The 20,333-nt window shown below is 44.7% G+C and overlaps 1 protein-coding gene and 2 long non-coding RNA genes across 6 annotated transcripts in view; 2 read left to right on the plus strand and 1 right to left on the minus strand.

Annotated features, from left to right (window-relative positions):
• LOC310708186 overlaps nucleotides 1-20,333 on the plus strand; it is a 98,484-nt gene that overhangs the window by 51,248 nt on the left and 26,903 nt on the right. The gene's annotated exons all lie outside the window — the stretch shown is intronic.
• NHEJ1 (non-homologous end joining factor 1) overlaps nucleotides 1-20,333 on the minus strand; it is a 124,754-nt gene that overhangs the window by 9,149 nt on the left and 95,272 nt on the right. The gene's annotated exons all lie outside the window — the stretch shown is intronic.
• Nucleotides 548-13,867, plus strand: LOC310708260. The gene is made up of 2 exons (XR_014526946.1): nucleotides 548-3,487; nucleotides 6,053-13,867. It is a non-coding gene; the product is annotated as an uncharacterized lncRNA (long non-coding RNA).

Here is a 20,333-nt window from a genome sequence, read left to right on the forward strand (position 1 = left end):
GGTAGCTACAGTGTTTGGAGGAGGAGATCCCAGCTGCTGCTGCTGCTGCTACCTACACCAGGCATGTGCAAAGTCCATTTCGGGGGCCTAATCCAGCCCGCTGATCAATTTAATCCAGCCCCCGTGGGAGTATATGTCCTGGGGTAAAATCCTTTTTAAAAAAGCCCAGCAACTTCAAGGTAAACTTCAATCCTAAAAAAGCTGAATAACCTTGGGGTGAAATTGTAAAAAGCTCAACAGCTTTGGCCAGCCCTCACACATGTTCACTTTGAAAAAAGTTTGGGCACCCAGATACACACACTGATGAGGAAGAGCTGTGAAACAGTCCCCCCCTCTCTTTTATGACAAAATGGTGAGGAGAGCTATCATCACAGGGTGAGGGGCACAAGGCCTACACCCACCCCTGAACACAGTGAGCCCAGCCTGCTGCCTGCATTTCAAAGGCTTCCAGAGATAACTTCTCTGTGCACTGTGCCTGCTCCACACCCAAACAGTCGGGAGAACAAAGTGTAACAGATAACAGGGCAGTTCCTCTCCAGGCACTCACCCACTGAGCTGCTCAAGGCCAGAGTCCAAAGGCAGTGCCTGTCACCCACTCCTCCCACTCCAGGCCATAGGAGTGGCACAAGGCTCCCAGCTAATAGTAGAGGGGACAGCAGGCTGGCAGAAAGGGGTGGGGAGCGAGAGAGGAATGTCACACAGGTCTTGATACAACTCCCAAACCACACTAAACTCTTTCAGGACCATTTGAGCATCAAGTAGGGCTCCAGCTTCCCTCTGTCAACTGGTCATTTGAATATATTAGATTAAACATGTTAAACTGCCTTATACTGGGTTGCACCATTGCTCCAGTATAGCCTAGTGTTGTCTGCTCTGACTAGCAACCACTCTTCAAGGCTTCATGCAGTGGTCTTCCCCACCTCTGCAAGACGAGATATTAGGAACTGAACCCAGAACCTTCCTGTAAAGCAGCTGATCTGTCACTGAGCTACAAGGATATTCCGCTACATGTGGTGGGGTGAGGGGAGCTTATTCTTCAGATGTGGAGATCTTCCTATTCTATCCAAATGCCAACATCCAAGAAAATATTAATGTGAGGTCCAAGGAACTAAAGGAGGCTGGGATCACTAATTTGGGAGATATCCTACTGAGTGGCAGAAGTCATGTAAAATAATCTGGGGATAATCTGACGTCATCAATTTCTGTTGTGTACAGAAGTCTGAATGGAAGCCTCAGCTTCACGATGCAGAGTAGTGGGACTCTGCCTATCAACTCCCTTCCCTACAACATGAGGTTTGTGACATGAAGCTGGGTCCATATGAATCACTCTCACTGTAATGCAAGTGTGTGTTTCTCCTTCACCAAAATGAGCAGACATTTTCCTGCTACAAATTCAGACGAAAGGCTCTGCCACTGCATTGTGACTAGAGCACATTCTGCAAATGATATAAATAATGCACCTGCTCTTTGATCTATTACTTTGGGTTCAATGGAAGTAAATGGTTCCACATCAACAGAAGAGGCAACTACACAGTTGGGAGATGACCACACACACCAAATTAAGCTGTCCTGATGGCAAAAGTACTGCTAAAGAAAGCAAGGAGGTTGGGATGCAGAGGATATAATCACCAAGGGTAGGCACTTAAGGAGTTTTGGAAATGAACCTATAGGCTATGACAGGGAATAACAGGATGAAAAGGCTTATTCTTGCAGTTGCTAATGAAAGGCCCTTCCAGTGTAACCAAAGCCTTCACAGAAAATGCTTTTATTTGTATGTGCTTATGTTACTTGGTTCTTCTGAGGAATCCAGACACTTTCCTTCAAAGTGCTTCTGCTGCAGGAAAATCACATATTCCCAGTACTGAAAGGATAATATTATGCCACACAGCAAATGCAACCACTCGTCTCCCCTAATCATACACACATTTGGATTGCAAATGCTGCAGGATTGTGGGCACCTACTGACTATGGCCCATAACATGACTGGAGATGAGTGACAACCCTTTGCCATGCCGATGTTATCATATTTTTTGTTTCTCCTTACCACTTGGAAGTTTTGAGTACTCATTTGCTGTTCCATGAAGCCCTTTAACAACTGTGCCTGCAGCACAGCCTCTCACCATTTTATTACACTTTATGATTTTGTTTCTCTTTTCTTTGGAGGCTATGCAAAGGAGGACACAAATATCTCATTTTACCAATACGAGCATAATGAAAAGCTGCTCCTTTGAAATAAAGCTGCCCCACCCCACACATTATGTTGTACATTATGGCACTGAGTTGACAAGCATCCAGAATAATATGTGCAACCACTGGAAAGGCCCACAGAGTCTTTGGCAAATGCTGCATTCACCTTTTACAGCCATGAAGGCTAGAAGGAGGTGCTTTTTCAAATGAAACCTAGTGTTATGACCTATTCATAGTGACAGTGTGATTATATCCACCCAGTATAATTCAGTACCTCAGCAATTTTAGGGAGCGTTCACCCTGTTCACTGATACAATATGGTCCAGAATACCATATTCAAAACAGAAACAGAACAGAACTACTGTGTGTTTTCCTGCATGTCTCTAAAAGGAGAAGGCAAACACATTGGCCAGAGGTATACCACTAAGGAAAATGAAAGGAAGGGATTGCCAGGGACTTGAGCAATTGTTAATGGTCACTGCATCTACAAACTGTGCTTTTCTCTATAGCACATGGTTTGACTTGCCTGCTTGAGCCACCTTGTTCAATCTGTCCCTCTGTAGATGCTTTTTCCTGCAGTACCCCTGCTCTTTTCCTGAGGAACAGTGGACTTGTTTGCAGGGAGGGAGTAGTGGGTGGACTTGCTTTTGAGAGGAGCCTAGGTTTAGATAAACCTTTGTCCCCTTCATACCCCACAAGAGGGACTGCAAACAAAAGGTTTTGCTTATAACCATTGAGATCAGCATTTTCAAGTCCAGCCTGTGGTGAGTTGTAAAACTGGCAGTGAATGAACCCCAAAGGTAGGGCAAGAATAGCCAACAGGCAGTTGGAGGTGCCAGATCAAAGGCAAAGACATAGTCATAACTCAAGGAAAAGTAAACAGCAGGGGACCGGCACAGAACAAAAACAGTGTACCCAGGGCAGGCACCGTGGCGGGTCATTGCCACCCTTCCTTGCTTTCCCCATCCATTCACTCCCCCCTACAATGGTAATACTGGCAGAAATCAAGGTGGTAGTAAATCCCAGGGCATGGTGACCCCCACTGCTTTCTCTAAGCCACTGCCAGAAATTGTGCTCTGTGTATCTCAAAGCCTATGGCCTCTCACTAAGACAAGCACTGATTCTTTGCACAAAGCTAAGGCTCAAGTGCCCCATGTTACTCTGGACTGTAAGCCCCATGATGGCAGAGGACATTATGGCAATGACTGCAGAGGATGAGCAAAATCTCTGCACTTGTCATTCTAGAAAGGGATTCTCCACATATTCATAGGAGAGCCATTAGACCCATTTTGGCCTGTAAGTGGTGTTGTTGTTGTTTAGTCGTTTAGTCGTGTCCGACTCTTTGTGACCCCATGGACCAGAGCACGCCAGGCACTTCTGTCCTCCACTGCCTCCCGCAGTTTGATCAAACTCATGCTGGTAGCTTCAAGAACACCATCCAACCATCTCATCCTCTGTCGTCCCCTTCTCCTTGTGCCCTCCATCTTTCCCAACATCAGGGTCTTTTCCAGGGAGTCTTCTCTTCTCATGAGGTGGCCAAAGTATTGGAACCTCAGCTTCACGATCTGTCCTTCCAGTGAGCACTCAGGGCTGATTTCCTTAAGAATGGATACGTTTGATCTTCTTGCAGTCCATGGGACTCTCAACAGTCTCCTCCAGCACCATAATTCAAAAGCATCAATTCTTCAGCGATCAGCCTTCTTTATGGTCCAGCTCTCACTTCCATACATCACTACTGGGAAAACCATAGCTTTTACTATATGGACCTTTGTTGGCAAGGTGATGTCTCTACTTTTTAAGATGCTGTCTAAGTTTGTCATTGCTTTTCTCCCAAGAAGCAGGCGTCTTTTAATTTTGTGACTGCTGTCACCATCTGCAGTGATCATGGAGCCCAAGAAAGTAAAATCTCTTACTGCCTCCATTTCTTCCCCTTCTATTTGCCAGGAGGTGATGGGACCAGTGGCCATGATCTTCGTTTTTTTGATGTTGAGCTTCAGACCATATTTTGCGCTCTCCTCTTTCACCCTCAATAAAAGGTTCTTTAATTCCTCCTCACTTTCTGCCATCAAGGTTGTGTCATCTGCATATCTGAGGTTGTTGATATTTCTTCCGGCAATCTTAATTCGGATTCATCCAGCCCAGCCTTTCGCATGATGAATTCTGCATATAAGTTAAATAAGCAGGGAGACAATATACAGCCTTGTCGTACTCCTTTCCCAATTTTGAACCAATCAGTTGTTCCATATCCAGTTCTAACTGTAGCTTCTTGTCCCACATAGAGATTTCTCAGGAGACAGAGGAGGTGATCAGGCACTCCCATTTCTTTAAGAACTTGCCATAGTTTGCTGTGGTAGACACAGTCAAAGGCTTTTGCATAGTCAATGAAGCAGAAGTAGATGTCTTTCTGAAACTCTCTAGCTTTCTCCATAATCCAGCGCATGTTTGCAATTTGGTTTCTGGTTCCTCTGCCTCTTCGAAATCCAGCTTGCACTTCTGGGAGTTCTCGGTCCACATACTGCTTGAGCCTTCCTTGTAGAATTTTAAGCATAACCTTGCTAGCGTGTGAAATGAGTGCAATTGTGCGGTAGTTGGAGCATTCTTTGGCACTGCCCTTCTTTGGGATTGGGATGTAGACTGATCTTCTCCAATCGTCTGGCCACTGCTGAGTTTTCCAAACTTGCTGGCATATTGAGTGTAGCACCTTAACAGCATCATCTTTTAAAATTTTAAATAGTTCAGCTGGAATACCATCACTTCCACTGGCCTTGTTATTTGCAGTGCTTTCTAAGGCCCATTTGACTTCACTCTCCAGGATGTCTGGCTCAAGGTCAGCAACCACACTACCTGGGGTGTACGAGACATCCATATCTTTATGGTATAATTCCTCTGTGTATTCTTGCCACCTCTTCTTGATGTCTTCTGCTTCTGTTAGGTCCTTACCACTTTTGTCCTTTATTATGGTAATCTTTGTACAAAATGTTCCTTTCATATTTCCGATTTTCTTGAACAGATCTCTGATTCTTCTCATTCTGTTGTTTTCCTCTATTTCTTTGCATTGCTCGTTTAAGAAGGCCTTCTTGTCTCTCCTTGCTATTCTTTGGAAATCTGCATTCAATTTCCTGTATCTTTCACTATCTCCCTCGCATTTTGCTTGCCTTCTCTCCCCCGCTATTTGTAAGGCCTCATTGGACAGCCTCTTTGCTTTCTTGCATTTCTTTTTCATTGGGATGGTTTTAGTTGCTGCCTCCTGTATAATGTTGCGAGCCTCCACCCATAGTTCTTCAGGCACTCTGTCCACCAAATCTAAATCCTTAAACCTGTTCCTCACTTCCACTGTGTATTCATAAGGGATTTGGTTTAGATTGTATCTTACCGGCCCAGTGGTTTTTCTTACTTTCTTCAGTTTAAGCTTGAATTTTGCTATAAGAAGCTGATGATCTGAGCCACAGTCAGCTCCAGGTCTTGTTTTTGCTGACTGTATAGAGCTTCTCCATCTTTGGCTGCAGAGAATATAATCAATCTGATCTTGATGCTGCCCATCTGGTGATGTCCATGTGTAGAGTCATCTCTTGTGTTGTTGAAAAAGCGTGTTTGTGATGGCCAGCTTGTTCTCTTGACAGAACTCTATTAGCCTTTGCCCTGCTTCGTTTTGATCTCCTGCAAGACCTATTGCAGTCGTTAAGAGTCGTCAACAGGCTCATCTCAGCTATCTGCCAATCACCCATTCCCACCACCCTTCTGAGTAATACCCCTCCCCACCTTCTCACTATATAGAAAGATCTGGCAACTTCTGTTTCAGTGTATCTGAAGAAGTGTGCATGCACACGAAAGCTCATACCAAGAACTAACTTAGTTGGTCTTTAAGGTGCTACTGGAAGGAACTTTTTTATTATAGGAAACTTATACAGTGCTGCACCATTATCCCATTTAGCTCAGTATTGTCTACACTGAGTGGCAGTGGGTCTTCAGAGCTTCAGACGGGGGTCTTTCCTGGACTTATGTGGAGATGCTGGGGACGGAACCTGGAACCTTCTGTATGCAAAGCATGTGTTCTACCACTGAGCTGTAGCCCTGTCCATGAGATCAGAAGGTATATATTCCACTGTGATGCCTTTGGGGCTATTAAGGCAGCAACGATGAGTTGGGGTTATTAGCATGTCTCTGTAGAGCAGAAACTTGCCTAAGTAACACAAAATAAGGTCATCTTGCCTAAGGAAGCTCTGGTGCCATCTGGTGTTGACAATGCTCCAGATTTGTTTTTTAAAAGAAGTGTCTCAAGGCTCAATCCTCATTAGGTAACAGACCACTATGAACCAAGCATGGCAGAGGCTGAACAACACACCAAAATCTCAGAAACTGGTGTTCCCTCTGTTAAAACTGCCCATCCAGTGGATTCATAGCACCTGTGCACTCACTGTTTCCATAGGAAGCCTATCCTTATAGTGCATTTTAACCCATTTGGAGGGAAAGGGAGAGCAGGAGAGCACAAAATACCTTCTTTCCTCTTTGTAACGTAACGGAACACAACATAACATCTGCTTTTGCTGTCCAGTATCTGAGCCCTGTTCAGATGGCTAGCCACTCTTTGCACCCAAGTGGCATCTACACAGTTTGGGTAATCACCCCAGTGGGGGTTACATCAAGCTGCTAGATGTGTTAATCATCACACATCATTCTAGTCTTGCATTTAGTTTAATTCCTGCAATAGCCCAGGATAGCAGCAGACTGTTGGTGGCAGCTGGTTAACTGTAAGACATCTCAATCTCAATTTGCTGCAATCCTAATTGTATCTACCCAGAAGACAAGTACTTTTGAATTCAGTGGGACTTACTCCCAGGTAAGTGAGAATAGGAATGCAGCCTCAGTTCTTAAAGCAAGTTGGATTCTCATGGCAAAGGACCAAATATGTAAAACCAGGTTAAAATGTGTCCAGTACAGCATATTCAAATGTCACGAATTCCTAAGCAAAACTTTTGGAGTAAAGTTATTATATAAAATAGTCAAGCGAGTAATCAAACAAGCTAACTCTCAACAAACAGAAGCATTCCAAGACACAAATACTAATTGGCTAACAAGGCACATTATACTTCCTCACATGATGTCATCATGTCTTCCTCCTCAAGGCAAAACAAAACAAGGAGACATTTTTCAAGGCTGTCAGAATTCAAAACTGAATGTGTTGTTCAGATTTTCAGAAATCTGCATTGTTTACAAATGAACGACATAGGTCCACAGCCCCGTTCAACTCAGGATTTCCACAGCAATCATTGTCTAAAAGAGAGGTTATAACTACTCCACAATGCCATGATTTATGAAACCTTAGGCCACCTACAAATGTCACCTAGTTCATTACTAATAGGTTACTTAAACAGTCCAGAAACTGCCCCAAGCAGCCTAAACTGTCGCCTCAGTATTCTGCTCATTCTCCCCCTCCCCCCCAACAGATAATTTATTATGGACTCCATGTGCCTGAATCCAATGCACCAGCTCCTTCACAAGATAACCAAAGCTTTCTAAGACACTGCAGTAAAAAATGTCCCAAAGATAGCAAAATCGCTACCAAGCAATGTCCAGAAGGGAGTCACTGGGGAAGATGCCAAAAAGCGCACATGCCATTCCCTTGCCTGGGAGCTGTTGCTGAGGTGGGCGGGTGTTTTGGATTGTTCCTGTACAAAATCAGCAAAAAAAGTTGCGTCTCAGCCGAGCATGACGGATGCAGAGTGCTCGCCAGCATGAGTTAAATGGGGGTATGCTGCTGCCTGTGTTATGACTACCTGACAAGGCCAAGTATGTATCAGATGCCAGCAGCTCAAGGCTAAGGTTCGGAGGAGGACTAGAGGATTTACACAGTAGGCCATCTAGGAACTCAGTGATCTGCAGGGCACTGGGGCAGAGATTCTGAGCCTTCAACTCCTAGGCCAAGAGGGCAGAACTAAGGTTTGCCAGGGAACAGGGGAGCCACAGCACAATCCATTCTGCAGCTGTGAGATAGGCAACACTTTATGAAGGACATGTCAAAATTCCTTTCTGTGGGACAAAGGTGTAGAATAGTCATGAGACCCCCCCCCTCCCCACCCTGGGGGATGGACAGGCTGATGTTAGATCTCATGAGGGGTTGGGTGGAAGGCTGATCTGTAGCAACATTCCTCAACCTGGTGCCCTCCAGATGTTAGGGACTATACCTCCCATTGTCCGTTACTAGTGTCCACGCTGGCTGGGCTGATGGGTCCCATAGGCCAAAACATCTTGAAGGCGTCTCCTCTATTATTTGTCCCTAGCATCCGGTATTCCAAGGCATCATTTAATAAGAGCTTCTATGGGCAAGACATGGTGTGGCAGATAGAAGGATTTTTAGGAAGCCAATGAATGAGTGGTAGAATTATTTTAGCTAGGAAGCATCCCCACTTTTTTTTTTAATGGTACAAATTTAGAAGGCAGGCACTCAGGCCTGGTTACCTGTAAAGTCTGTAAGTCCAGACAGTTTCTATCTAAGCCAGGGGTCAGGCAAACATCTCCATACTTTATTCCAGGTATAGCATGAGTTTCAAAGACTTGAGACAATTGATAGTCAAGCAAATAACGAAACAAGGTTGGGACCAAACAGCAATGAGAGCAAAAACAGCATAGTTGTCTGGGTCTCCAGCACCACAGAATCAAAGGCCTGTGGATTATCAGAGAGCACATTACCTATAGGCCATATGTGCAGCAAACTTCCATTTCCTTCTGAAGTCAGCAACTTAATTAATGCATGCAGATAGGGTAGCAAAGGCCACCAGACAATATACATTTGCTCTGCAGGAAATGATCTAGGAGGGACCACATCCTACCTTGCAGGGATTATTTATGATGGTGAATTAAAGCCATTTATCTGGCCAGGAAGGAATATTTAGAGGTACAGCAAAGACATTAATGTGTTGAACAGAAGCGATGATCAAAGAAAGGTAATCATATCTACATTTGCATCTTAGCTGACACAGTGTTGCCCTGTTAGGGGCAGATAAGTCAGAAGAAGAAAATATACTTTTTGGAGACAGCAAATATGGATGTCTTTTTGGATTCAGGGGAGCAACATACTGCCCTCCAAATAATGTTGGACTGAAATTTCCATCAGCACTGACCATTGAATATGCTGCCTGGGACTGATAGGAGACCAACATCACCTGGAGGGCAGTACATTGGGTACTCCTGGATTAGAGCAGTACTTTTCCAACTGCGTTTCAGGAAGCCTTGGGTTCCTCGCAAGTTCTATAGAGATTATTCAATGAGAAAACCAGCAAAGAAAGAAAGCTTGACCACCATTAGCAATACTCTCCATTCAATGTACAGGAGTGAGCGGGGATAAGGGCCTGGTCTGACCCAAGCTAAATTCATCGAGGGGAATTGCAAAGGTGATTAGAGTTGGCCTGTGTCCCACAGGAAGTGAATGTACAGCCTTGAACATGCCCCCAGCATCCAAGGGTTCACTGGAAGGAAGGTGCTGTGGAAGAAATCCCCTCAACAGATAGAAAACTGGATTAGAGAAATATGAGAGAAAATACAGAGCAGCCTTATCTGTAATAAGTTCACAACATAACTGTTAATTTAGGCTTGTCTTAAGCTGCATCTGCCTGGGTATAATTTAATGGAACTTACTTTGCATAGGATTGTGCTGCACATTCTACTAAAGCTTAGCCTCAAAAAGTGTTTTGGTTGACTTTGGGAAATTAATCAAGCACACCTAAAGAGAAAGGATTTAGATGTGCAGGGAGACTAGGATTCTGAGCAACATGGTATACTAGCATGGTATACCAGCACAGACATGTCAGAGGAACAGACAGGAGAAACTGGTAGCCTGAGTTTGGCAAACAGATGACCACTTGCTTACCTCAGATAAATAACAGAAGCTCTCATATCTAACCTCCTTGCAATACTTATGGATGGAGTTTCTTATTGTGCCTATATAGCTGTTTTCTGACTCCCTTGAACACAACAGGCACTGATACTTTACACAGCCTGCAGCACCAGAAGGTGACTAGGCTGTGATGACCACTGCCTGGTAAGTCCTAAGGCAAAAGCCCATTCCTAACCCTTTCCCCTCCATGATTTGTGTTCTTTTCTCCCCTCCTCTGTATGTTCAAATAGGAAACAAGCTGCTAGCAGCACTGTGCAGTGGTTTCAGAGTGCTGTGTATATATTTGGGGGTGGGAAGGGGGAGTATATTGGCTAAGGTTGCAGTGCCCAATGACCAAGTCCCTATGTGAGCGCAGTCTCTAAATCGGTCATTCCCCAGGAGCAGTCTGGACCCTTTCATTATCACACCAGAGCTTGCCAAGTGGTTACAAACATTTTCCCTGGCAAAGCCCATATTCCAATTTTTTAATATATTTTTAACTGATTGGGGCTGGCTTTGAAATTATAGCCTGGGCTGTGGCGGTGCGACTGTCAGATCTGCCCACATTCCCGTGGGCAACCTCAGCACATGTTCCATCGAGGGAGGGCATGCTTAATAAATCACCCTGTGGCCACGGGAGCATAGGGGTTTGGGCTGAGAGGGGGGGAGGGGTGTGGGGAGGAAGGAAGAAAGGGAAACAAGGCATAAGGCATTGAGCACTGGTTCGTGGCAGAGCAGTGTGGAACCCAGGACCCAAGACTGGTGTCACCCATGACAAACCATAGGGTGTGAACTGGAGGTATCCTCAACTTTGGCATGACAGAAGAGACTCAATATAAAGCTTCTTCTCAACCACTATGTGACAATAAGGCACTCTGGGACCATTGAAGAGGGCTACTGCTCCCTGGAGTCTTTTGCCTTAACTTAATCCTACTGAAACACAGATTTATTCAATTTTTGCCACTTAAGCCACTGTATTGTAAAGAAGATTGGGCATGAATTTGCCAGCCGTGCTAGAAGGGGATGGCACAGCTGAACTTGAGTCCATGTATCCTAAGAAGGCAAAGTACTGGGCTCCTGCTCTCTGCATGCAGCTATCAGACTACATGTTGCACACACCCCTGTAAGACAACTCATCGAGAGCTGGGAGTGTTTGGGAAAAGCTGCTGACTGCAGGACTTTCAGTTAACAAAGCAGCACAGAGCCCCGACTCTAGATTTCCCTCTGCCTTTGGTGCAGAGGATAAACATAAGCTAACTGACACATTCAGGAGAGGCCTACATGCACAGCTAGAGTCAAAAAGCCTTATAGGTCTGGCCTCCATAAAGGAAGGAAATGGATGTTTCTAAAGAGAGAGAGATTAAGTAAAACTTTGAGAAGCAGGGTTGAAAGAGCTAGAAGTGATCCAGGCTTGAGGTAACAAACAGGAATAGGAAAGAAGCTCTGATTTCATCCTGGCCCAGTGCCCCATATGCATATGGGTCAGAAGGGGGCAGCAAAAGCAAACGAGGGGTGGTATAAGTGTTGGCTGAGCTGCTAGGCATCTAAACGTGTCCATGAGAGCCAGGGACTGATTTGTTCAGAAGGCCAATGTACAGGCAACTCTCAGCTTCCAGGTCATCCCAGGGACCCCTTCAGGCAGGAAAGCTCTAGGAGGGTCAAGCAATGGCTGAGGGGGACTAAGGGGTCGTAGGCAGGGCGGCCAGTGGGGCAAACAGGAAGAAGCCAGCAGGGCGGAAGTGGGGAGCGTGACAGGCCAGCGTGGCCGAGCGCTGCACACAATGTTTTCCTTTCCCCCCTGTAGCCCCGACGCTTAGAGAGTAAATGTCAGGCACATAAAGGCCGGCACTGTGGAACGGGGAATGCAGGGCCGCTGTCCCTGTGTAACTGCCGCATAACACATAATCAAGGCAGTCTTTCCCCGCTGAGGCACCCACCTAACAACTGACAGTCTATGCTCGCTCTGAGACCACAGCAGCCCGGCCTGCTGCTCAATAACCTTTTCTTTCCCCGTTTGCTGCTGTTTTCCTGGCTTGGGTTACAGGCCTTTTCTCACAGCTCTCCATTTTGAGGTGTGCATGTGGGGGTGGGGGAGAGAAACATTGTGAAAGCCCTATGTGGAATCATCTCCACTCACAGACCCCTCCCCTCCCCTTTGTGCAATTTTGGACAGTCTACAGGAGAGGTGGAAATATTTCTGCCCCAGGAATAAGGCCAAAGGAAATGGGACAGAGTTGCAGGGAAATGTACCAAGGGGAAGGGGATAGCCCTCTAGGTCAGACACTGGCCCAGAGTTTAGAGGAAATGAGTTAAGTTTGCTGCTCTGCCACAGAGACCCTGTGTCACCTTAGATGTGACACTTAACAGCAAGGCTTTTGAAAAGAAATACTCCAGTTTTGACTAAACAGTGCCAAGAAGAGAATAATAATCATACCAAAGCTCTTCAATAAAGAATGCCAAGTGTTACCATAAAGCAGGAGTGGGGAACCTTTAGTCCTCCAGATGTTGCTGCACAACAACTACAAAAGCAGGACCTGAACACAATAACACTCTCCCCTCTCTTCTTAGCAACTGGTATTCAGAGGCATACTGCCTCCAACCGTGGAGACAGATCATAGTCATTGTAGTTAGTAGCCACTGATAGCCGTATCTTCCATGTATTTGTCTAATGGTTGGTGGCCATCACTATGGGAGCTAATTCCACATTATAACTATATGTTGTGTGAATGAGTATCTCCTCTTATCTGTTCTGATTGTTCCAACATTCAGCTTTGTTGGATAGTCTTGAGTTTTAGTATGAGGAACAAGGCAGAAAAAAACCCTTCTCTATTCATTTCTCCACATAATGCATTATCTTATACACCTCCACATCCCTACCCCCTCGTCTCATTTCTACACTAAAAAGCCCCAAATGTTGTAACCTTTCCTCATAGCAAAGTTGCTTTAGCCCCTTGTTCGTTTTAAGTGCCCTTTTCTGAATCCTTTCTAGCTCTACAATATCCTTTTTGAGGTGAGGCAACCAGAACTGAACACAATATTTCAAATGTGGTCTTACCAGATTTGTATAACAACATTATGATACTGGCAGTTTTATTTTCAACTGCTTTCCTAACGATCCCTAACATGGAATTCATCTTTTGTGCTTTGTACTTAAAAACCACTATGAGCACAATGTTTTTGTGGAAAATGTAGTATATAAATAAACTGACTTGGGATGTGTGTGAGAGAGATTGTCATTAGTGCCCCTTTCACCCTTGAGCTGAAATGCCTCGCATTCATCTTAACTCTTTCCTGTGCAATGCAATACTAGCTTTGGACAATACTTCCTTGTTGCCTTTTAAGACTATGAAAGATGCCAGGGGTCTGACATCCATAAAGATGCATAGTTTTAATAGTTATTTGGTTCTGAAAGTTGTGCAAATTGGCAGAGCAGACTGACATGGTCATCTGAGCAATTGTTCTGTTGCTATTTGCACGTCAGGTCAGAAGCACTTCTGGGGTTAGGTCTGCTATGTGGAGTGTGGGATTGCCATTAGTGTGCATTCCATCCTTGAGTTGGAGGCCAGGAGTTGCCAATGGGTGCACATGTGTCCACTCTGCCCCGGTGCCCACAGCAACCCCCTATTGGCTGAAGTTCAGAACTCCAAAATCAGAATAAAACTATGTCAATTTGCATGGTTTTAGCTAATTTTCCTACTTGGTTTATTGATTTTAGACATTTCAAAGCTGTATTTCTGGACCATATGCACCCAAGGTGGCGAGCAGCAATAGAGCAATGAAACTCAATAAAACAAAACGGCATTAACAAAATTTTCAAAATTAAGAAAGATAAACCCATCAAAATGCATTAAAACATGCCAGTATAAAACCATTCCAAAGGCACAGCAGTAAAATAAAAATGTCAAAAAAAGAAAAGCAACAAAAAAGTTAAGAGCCTTTTAAAAGAAAGACCTTTAAAAGTCTTTAAAAAATATAAACCCTGTTTTAAATCAGCTGTAGTGGCTGCCAGTTTGTTTCCAGGCCCAATTCAAGGTGTTTAAAGACCTAAATGACTTACGCCCCAATGGTAGAATCCAATGTAGAAATTCACCACAAGGATTTCTGCTTGCTCAATGGAGTGTTATGCCCCTTACCTTATCCTGTGCACCCCCTAAATCTGTCCTAGGGGTCCCCCCAATCCTCTGAAGCAGATTTGGTGAGGGTGTAGGGGGAGGGGAGGGGGAAAGTCCCATTGTGCAAACAGAAATCCCAGCACTGACAGGATATGGTAGCCAAATGCTGCCTTAAATATCTGAAAAACCGTATTCTGCCCTATAGAACCTCTCAGATGTTTTTATCAGCAGAGGAGGCCCTCTTTGTAGTTCCACTGCCCTCAGAAGTTTTTTTTGGGGGGTGGCCCATCAGAGGGCAGTCTCTGCGTCAGCCCTAAAGTTGTGAAATTCCCTTCCCATAGAGGTGTGGCATCTTAATTATACAACTTCCATCATATGCTGAAGACACACTTTTTTTTACTGTGGGCTTTGACACCCAAGATAAAGATTGTTAGGACTCACCCTATTCTTGTGACTGTAATTTGTTTTAAAGTGTTTTAATATTAGATTTTTAAGCTACTATAACCTGTCCTAGGACCTTATGGTGAAGCGTGGGTAAGAAATCAAAATACTACTACTACTACTACTACTACTACTACTAAAACTAAATACAGTGGTGCCTCGCAAGACGAAATTAATCCGTTCCGCGAGTCTCTTCGTCTAGCGGTTTTTTCGTCTTGCGAAGCAACCCGATTAGCGGTTTAGCGGCTATTAAAGGCTTAGCAGCTATTAAAGGCTTAGCGGCTATTAAAGGATTAGCGGATTAGCGGCTAAAAGGCTATTAGCGGCTTAGCGGCTTAGAAAAAGGGGGGGAGCAGAAAAAAATCGGAACGCTTGCAAGACGTTTTCGTCTTGCAAAGCAAGCCCATAGGGAAAATCGTCTTGCGAAGCAGCTCAAAAACGGAAAACCCTTTCGTCTAGCGGGTTTTCCGTCTTGCGAGGCATTCGTTTTGCGGGGCACCACTGTAATAATAAATAATTATACTAACATCACCACTATACCTGAAGGGGCCAACCCTATTTCCTGTAGGAAGAGTTCTATAAGGTAGGTGCCACTGCTGAAAAGGCCCTGTTATGGTGACCTCCAGTTAAAAGTATGACGGAGAGGAGTGAGTGGAGGCTTAAGAGAGTATTGGATAAAAGTGCACAGCACAAACCCTGTTCTGGTTATCTCTCTCATAAAGAAAGTGGAGTTTTCATTACAAGTTAAACAGGGGAGTTTGGGTTTCCTTTTACAACAAGGGAGGAAAAAGGCAGAATTGCATTATAACCATGCCAAAAACAAACAAACACCTGAGGTCCAAAACTGTAGGAAGCTGCAGAACCTTTAACGTACAGCTTTCTGGGCAGGCCAGTATGTACCAGTCAATGGCCTATGGGAGGCTAGGGTTGTGTCAGTTAGGGCATAGGAGAGAAGATTCCAAGCTTTCACACAATTAAAGATCCAAGCAGCTTTGCAGGAAGTGCTGTGACCAAAGTGACTGCCCAGAGCCAGTTAAATCTGCACAACTCAACATGTGCCATTTTGTCACTGCAAGATCTGCTCCATATTCTGAAAACATATGTATAGCTTACCTTCAGGTAACTCAGTGTAGGATTTTTGCTATGCGATATGATATGCCATGCTACACTTTCTGGATTCTCCATGTGCATCCCTGTCATCCTCAAACATTATTAACTGCTCAAGAATCCAGCTCAGCTAAGTGGTCATTATTAAAAACTGGCCCTCTCTGATCTGATGTTAGAAAAAATTCAGCCTGCCTTTGGAATGGGCCATGTAGAAGAGGATGCTGGACTAACTGGTTTGGGGGAAGATGGATGGTGCAGTTTTCCAAGAAAAGAGAAAGCAACACTCATTAGCAAAGTCTGGAAATTTGGGCATAAAAATATGAAGATTTTGGACTAGGTATTCACACATCTAGGATGGAAACTTCAGGGGGAGTTTTCACCATGACAGGAAGACCACAACCCATCTCAAGTTGGCATATTGGGCAACCTTTATGCTTTTACCCTAGGAAGTAGGCTAGAGGTTTGCATTTATATTCATTTTGTTTCGTAGTGTTGCATATCCTATTTATCCCTTACAACTACCTTCCCTATCCTCCCTATACAGGAGGATAGGTGAATGGTAGAGCATCTGCTCTGCATGCAGAAGTTCCCTGGTTCAATCCCTTGCTTTTACAGGTAGGAGAGACTCCTGTCTGAAACCCTTAAGAGCTGCTGTCAGACAATGAAGACAATACTGAGCAAGATAAATAACTGACCTGATTTGCTATAAGGCAGCTTCTTAAGTTTCATCTTCAGCTGGCTCTTGTTCCTAAAGAGTAAATCAAAGTACTATGACATCAGAGTGAAATGCTGAAGTGAACTAGTAAACTTGTTGGGGTTCTAACTCTTCAGAGCTAACAATCCTTCTGATTCTTCTTTTACATTCTTCTTTTACACTCTTAAGGGCTCTTGGCTCAGGGAAAGCACTACCAGAGCCCCCTTCTCCTGCCCAAGAGGAACACTGTAGTATTTCAGAGCATTACTACACATGAGAGAGCAAATAGAGTCACAGATCATTAGCAAAGTGTGCACTTTGCATGCAGAAGGTCCCAGGTTCCATTCCTGGCATTTCAAGCTAACGAGATCTCATTGCAAAGCTACCACTAGCAACAGTATGAACCATATGAGCCAATGGTCTGAGTGACTATAAGGCAGAATCATATGTTCAAGTGGAAACTCGCTTGTGCCAGTTGGCTCCTGGTGGGGCTGGCCAGATCCTTAAGCACAGGAGAGGCACAAAACACATCTAGTGACGAATTGACAGCGGAGAGGAAGGGTGTTGTTTTGCTCTTCACCCCTAATCTAGAAGAAGCCTTGTAAAGAAAGAGCCATTCATGCACAGTGCTATGCCATACAGTGCCTGTGAAAAGCCACTAGCAATGGAGGGGATTGCACATGCACAGTAGGGAGGACAGAGAGTGGGTTATTCCATGCTGCACAAGGAGAGAAAGCAAAAGGTAAATAAGTGGCTGGCGAGGGGGCAGTGGAAAGAAAACACATTGCAGAGCAGCCGGTGGAATCCGTCCCACCCGAGCCAGGAGAGAAACCTTTGATCCTGCTGCCCACCCTGAGTCACTCTGCAAACCACATAGCGTCAATAGCATCCAAAGGCAGCTCCCAGCAAGCAGTGAGAAGTGAGAACCGTAGCATTACTCTCTATCACCAGGGACAGCACAGGAAAGAGGGTACCAGCATCTCTAAGCATAGCGAGTTCTCATGAAACACACTGATGTTTGCCAGAGACTCTATGGATTTATTGATCACTGCTCCACATCCTGTTTGCAGTAGGCAATGTCCAAGTTCTGATATCAGCTACAGTGCCAAGCTGTACCAACCTTCACTGGACATGGCTTCAGTCTCACTTGGGTTTTCTTGCTCTTTCTCTGGTAGTTGTGTGACCCAAGTATATTATTCAAGACACTTTAGACTATTTATAAATGATCCAAGGGTTACCAAAACGTAAGAGTTTAGATGATTAGTATGGAATCTGCAAGACAGGAAGAACCTACACATAAAGAGGGAAGATCCTAGAAGGGACGTTCTCTGTCCATTTCAGTTGTGGATCCACACACAGGTTGAAATGCCACACAAAGCTAATGACATCTTTGTTTTAGATGTCATTTTGTCTTATAAGTGTTCAATAAGGAGGCTGCAGCTTTCCTTTCAAAGCACCAAAATACACCCATATTTCTTTGACTTAATTTTCATGTCATGAATGTGACATTGTGGTCACTCTTTTTCTGCATTCAAATGAGCCTTATGCGTCCCAGATTGCAGCTCTCATTTGTAGTCATAGGCTATATTTGGTGATTGTATTTTATACATCTGATTGAGGTGAAAGGTATTCTTCAGAAGTTCTTTAATTTCCCAGACCCAGAAGTGACCACAAACCCTAATATTCAATGGAGAACTATGGGTGGAATTCAGTGTCTCGCGCTTCCAATCGTTCTGTCTGCACAAGCGTTGCAGCTTGCCATCTGGGACAATTCCCCTTCTTCTCCCCTTGTGCGCTGTTCTGGGGGTTCTCCTGACTGACCCAAGCCAATTTTTTTTTGGGGGGGTGGGGGCGGGTGGAGAGAAGACCTGTTCCACAAGTGGTAGTCCCTATACTGGGTTAGGTGAATCCCATCCCTATTTTAAAAAATAAAAAGTTGAACTTACTTTAAAAAAATATATTGGAGTGTAATTTTCAATAGGCAATGTCTGAAACAGCACAGAAACTTAACACAGAGGCCTGGGCTGATGCATGGCTTTCAGCATTGCTAATGCTGCATGTGCGGCCAGTTGTATGCAGGCACACTGCACCTCAGATGCTGCTCCTGAAGCAGCTTTTCATTCAGCCATTGTTTTTCTTCTTCTGGGAAAGCCAGGAGGCAAATTTAGACACAGTAAGGAGAAGACTTTGCAGTGACAACCGAATATCACTCCTAGTGCTTGCATCTTCCTTCCAGGATCAAAGCAGCAACAGAGACAACCTCCCTGCTCCTTCCTCTTCCTCTATCCCTCATCAACAACAGGAGGCATAGGGAGGCAGGCTGAGAAGAAGAAACTACAACAGCAAAAATGTACACCAAGGCATCAGCTAGACTGCATCAGAAAGGAAGCTGAGGCTTCACTTTAAAAATAAAGGGCCAGATTCAACTAAGTTGTTATGCTAGCAGAAGCCAGTGCAAAGAGTTGTGCTAGCACAATGGAACTATTCACCTCCTCTTCATTCCTGCACCCTCTCCAAATTTTCTCAGAAGTGTCAGAAGAATCCCTGGAACAACACATGGGATTTATTGCACTTGGGCAAAAAAAATGAGAGGCACAAATACAAGATGGGGGACACCTGGCTTGAGAGCAGTACATGTGAAAAGGATCTAGGAGTCTTGGTTGACCACAAACTTGACATGAGCCAACAGTGTGACGCGGCAGCTAAAAAAGCCAATGCAATTCTGGGCTGCATCAATAGGAGTATAGCATCTAGATCAAGGGAAGTAATAGTGCCACTGTATTCTGCTCTGGTCAGACCTCACCTGGAGTACTGTGTCCAGTTCTGGGCACCACAGTTCAAGAAGGACACTGACAAACTGGAACGTGTCCAGAGGAGGGCAACCAAAATGGTCAAAGGCCTGGAAACAATGCCTTATGAGGAACGGCTAAGGGAGCTGGGCATGTTTAGCCTGGAGAAGAGGAGGTTAAGGGGTGATATGATAGCCATGTTCAAATATATAAAAGGATGTCACATAGAGGAGGGAGAAAGGTTGTTTTCTGCTGCTCCAGAGAAGCGGACACGGAGCAATGGATCCAAACTACAAGAAAGAAGATTCCACCTAAACATTAGGAAGAACTTCCTGACAGTAAGAGCTGTTCGACAGTGGAATTTGCTGCCAAGGAGTGTGGTGGAGTCTCCTGCTTTGGAGGTCTTTAAGCAGAGGCTTGACAACCATATGTCAGGAGTGCTCTGATGGTGTTTCCTGCTTGGCAGGGGGTTGGACTCGATGGCCCTTGTGGTCTCTTCCAACTCTATGATTCTATGATTCTATGATTCTAAGAGAGAGGAGATCCTTCTGTCTGGCAAGCAGAAATGCTTGCACTGCTAAAACAATCACCTTGAATTCCACCCTTAAAAAAAAAAGTAAAGAAAGTGGCAATAGTGCTGCTGTTGCGCCTTAGGACAAAAACCATCCCAGTTGTGAACTGAGCCCTTTCAACTGAAGACCAGTGTTCAACTACGGTGGGAGAGTTGTGGCAACCTACGACACTGACCACCAATGTTTCTATATAGTGCTACAATTTTCCATTCTTCTCAAGTCCAGGTACCTTTCATATTTCCTGCAATACAAAGGCTGGTAAGGCACAACCCATTACTTTTGTTCACTGGTTTAAGCAAAGATGGGCTGAAGACCACAGCATGGCATCAACCCCTTCTGTAAACAAGGAGCATAATAGTAGCATTGTGTCATCTTGCAACTTCTTGAAGATGTGGAATGCTGGCAAGAGACTGGATTGGCGAGACAGGAGCCTAAGAGGCAGAGAGCAATCAAAGGCCATGGGGATGGGCTAAGCAACAGCCAGTACACCTCCTATCAGGATTAGGCAAGACAACACAGATGGAGAATGCAGACGCTTCCAATGGAATCAACACAGATTAT

This window comes from Podarcis liolepis, assembly GCF_965112155.1.
Source record: "Podarcis liolepis genome assembly, chromosome: 1".
Lineage (NCBI taxonomy): Eukaryota > Metazoa > Chordata > Lepidosauria > Squamata > Lacertidae > Podarcis > Podarcis liolepis.